Raw genomic sequence first — 4,113 nt, 5'->3', positions numbered from 1 at the left:
GCCTAAATTTTCCACTATTAAACCCTTATGTAGCCTGATTATATGTGAGCTTTCCTTGTTTATCTGTCTTGTAAAGTTCTGTTGTTTCCTGTAGTTTCATGCAAACATCAAAACCACAAAGAAAGAAATTCAGGCACAGCAGAGGATGGCACTGCTAGAAAGGTGAGGAAGAGCTCAGTGAATGTTCAGTTCAAGAGAAGACTTGATTCAAGCTGACTTGGTCTAATAACCCCTATCTTTCCTTTGAGAAAGATTACCATCATTATATGGCAAATTATACCAAAAGGTGCAGAAGCTGCAGGATACTACAGAAGACATGCTGCAGTGAAGTACTAAGTAGCAGAGCTAAGAGGAGGTATAAAGACATTGCTCCTTTGATTACAGCACCTGGAGACATGTCCCAGTGTATCTTTGGAAATTATGAGGCCCAAAGTAACTGCAATGAACTATAATACAACTACAAATTTTTATATATTTCAAGCACAAAATGTTCTAATGAGGAAAAAAAGAAGGCAGTAGAAAATTATGGAGACGACTGTTAGAAAATATGGGGGTAAAACTAGAAAAAAAATGCATATTTAAAAGAAACAGGGAAAATGAAAAATTCAAAGGAAAGAAATAAACAGAGGAGAGAAGTAGTAGAAGAAATGCAGAATAAAAAAGTTAAAGAACCTGAAGGTGACATAAACAGAACAAGAAATAGAAAGATCAACAAAAAAGAAGAGTGAAAAGATGTGAAAGATAAATAGAACAGAAAAGGAAGAGAAAGTAATGAAAATGAGAGGAGCTATGAAATATGAATGTGCCTTCTCCTAAAACACTGTTCTATTTATAATATTCCAAGATGTGAGACCTTCTTTAGGTCATTAATATTCATGACAATTTTTAGAATTTATTTTGAGGTATTTCCTGTTGTCCAGTTTGTTGCTACTAAATAACAAGTAATTAAAAGAAAAAAATCACTCCAGAAGGAACAGATCCAAACGTACCAAAGCATATGGGGAGAAGTCTGAAGGGACAGAAGCTTGGAGAAAGAAAGACATAGGAAAGAATAACAACAGAAAACAACAAACGGAAAGTGAAAGACTGAACAGTAGAGGGTGGAAAGCAACTGAGAGCTAGAAAAGAACGAAAAAGTTCTCTGGAGTATGAACTTCCTAACAAATGTTCATTTAATGCCAAAAGCAGTACATATTTCTCATTTACTGCATTTAAATAAATAATTTAATAAGCTCACTTTTAAGTAAACATGCTGCTGAGGGTTTACTTTTTTCTTCCTTTTGTTTTTGTATTTTAATCACTAAAACACTTCTCATGAGTGCAAATTCTGAAAACAGAACATGTGGAAATTCCTCAGTGTTTGCTGTCTTTCCTGTTATTATTTTTTAATTATATTAAATTTTTTTAATCAAATCAGGAGGATAGTTTTGTTTCTCAAAATGGGAATATTCCCATGGCAGAGTCAAATTGTCTAATGGCCATTTCTAAAACTTGTGACATTTGCAATAACACACAAAAGGGATAAAACTAGTTTTTTGAAAGGTAGCTCTCCAGGCAGACGTTTCCAGATACTTTTGCAGTGAGTAGATGTCCCATAATTATGTCCTAGTACAACAGCCTGCCAAGTCATGCACCTTCCTGAAATACAGAATATTTCTTTTCAAGTAAACATTGCTTGAGTTGGGCAGTTTTCCAAAGGAGTATCTGTAGTGCTTTATGTTCGCTATTCTAGCATGAATCACAAATAAACCTGCTGGAGTTATTCTACTTTATTCTTAGAACATATACTGAAGCAAAATCATTACTTGACATTAATATAAATACCTAGAGTTAGGTAATGTTATGTATCAAACTTTTGTTTAGTCCTCAAATGTTCTGAAGTGCGATAAGCTTCTCTGAGATGTTATTTTGTAATTTTTTTTATTTTGGTGCAAGCGTCACGTAATAACTCCCTAAAGCCTTAACTACATAAACAGTATAATGTCTGTTGAAAAAATATACTGAGATCATTACCATTATTACTGACTGCTACAATAAGAAGCTATTTAAGTATTAGTTGCTCAATTGATTAGATATTTGTCAGTGTTTCAACAAATCCCCCACTCAGAGGGGCAGCAGTCATCATTCTGTTAAAAAGAAGTATAAATCCTTTTCTTAAGTATCATTTAAATTACTAGTCATTCTAATAATAATTATAGTTGCTTTTATAGAAAAGTATTTTGAAGTTGACTGATTAATGGGGAAAAAAAAGACCTCTGTTAAAGTGTCCATGCGTTTTAACATGTAATAGAAAGAGTGTCTCAAACAATAAATAGAAAAAGTTAAAGCTTAGAATCTTAAAGATATTTTGAAAGTTTCCTACACAGAAGCAAAGTTTGACCTTTTGTTGTATGCCCATTGAAATGAATACTTACACTCTGCTGACTTTACTAGAACTGTCCATGAAGCGTATGACCTAATGAAATGGTGACATCTGGTGACAAGTGAACTACAGTATGTTCTTAGATGCATGTCTGGAACCTCCAGGAAAACCTACCTGAAGACTGTAAATCTGTCTCAGTTAAGGGAGAAGCATTTGCACTACCTTCTTTCAACTTCTCTGACATTTCTGTCTCAACAATCCCATCTTGTCTCAGTCTGTTAGACTCATTCTTCTATGTAAAAAAGAATAGTGAAGCCAGAAAGGAAAATGGAGCCACTTCACAGCATTTAGAACAAAACCTTGAATACAGCATTGACTCTGCAACATCACAATATCACAAGAACTTCTACACAAAAAAGGGTTTCCAAAACACTGTCAAAGAATCGCATCTAATTTTTTCCTGTGATGATCTTTATGCAAAACACAAATGCTGTTGTTTCTTAAACACTATTTCCTGTTAAAATCTGAAATTATTTAGCCTGCACTTCTTATTTCAAGCTCAGTTAACAAGCTGTTTTGCCGGGGGTGGTGGTGGTGGTGGTGTCAGCGCAAGAGCTGATTTGAGATGAGGGAGAAAGAGACGGTGCAGGGTTCTTTCTGGGTCTCAATAAAAAAGGCCCAACATCAAATGGCTCAGTAAAATAGCTGTTTTAATAAGACAGAATAAGAAGAGGAATATAGATAGTGAGTAAATCTTACATCCCTTTAGATGCTGAATATCCTACATTTGTGCAACATTAGATGGACTCCAGAGGGATTTTCCTATGGCAGTCTGTGCAGATCCCATCCATGGAGAGAAGGAACCTCCTCCTTTTTGGTCATTCAAGCTATCATATATTTTTTGTACAAGAAAAAAACCCTCTATTCCTAAGGGATGTTCATAGGACAACTTCTAGCTACACTGTTAATAAATGCACAGCCACACATATGGCATATTTGCCAGTACTGAGTGAGAACTGCCTGCAGCTCTTCGCTTGTAATGAGCTACTGAATTCATCCTGCGGCCAAGGAATCTGTGAAGCACAGCACAGCCTGAAGGCCATGCTGTCCATGCAGCATGGCACAGGTCTGCCACTGCTCAGACTGAGTGTTTTGTGTATCACTAACTCCTAAATGTGTGATGGTCTGTTAGTCAGGATCAATACAGTCCTCCCCCTTGATCCACATAGTTTATCTCTCCCAAAGTTATATATTACAGATTATATACATACAGGTTTCTGAAGCCCTAAGTACAAGGCATGCTGTGGCTTGTACTTAAGCAGACATGGCTTGTTCAATGTCACTAACTCCTCAAGTACAGTGATGTCTTCTGCCTGCGAGGCTCCCAACACAAATTAGCAAAGCCAGGGTTACTAACATGCAGATGAGGCAGTTGCCCAAAGGAGCAGACAGCTAGGAGGAGGAAATAAGCCCCATTAAAAGGTCAGACATTCTGCCATGTTCGATACAGCAAATCCTACTCAGTACCTTCAGCTTCACACAAAGCACAGGAGGAGAGCAGAAATCAGCAAGGGATTCAACAAACAGAGCAACTCTCCACAGTTTTCTCTCTTTGAAGCAGAAATAGCATGACAGAGAGGGCTTCAGAATTTTATGGTTGGGCTGGCCACCAACATGGTTCTATTGAAAGTGTAAAAGACTGAATTGTTATGTTGAGCTGTTTGTCTCAAAGATTGTCAGGTGTGAGAGAC

The sequence above is a fragment of the Haliaeetus leucocephalus genome, unplaced genomic scaffold, assembly GCF_000737465.1.
Source record: "Haliaeetus leucocephalus isolate CR32 unplaced genomic scaffold, Haliaeetus_leucocephalus-4.0 Scaffold272, whole genome shotgun sequence".
NCBI classification, from domain to species: domain Eukaryota; kingdom Metazoa; phylum Chordata; class Aves; order Accipitriformes; family Accipitridae; genus Haliaeetus; species Haliaeetus leucocephalus.
Note: the sequence above shows the minus strand (reverse complement) of the source record.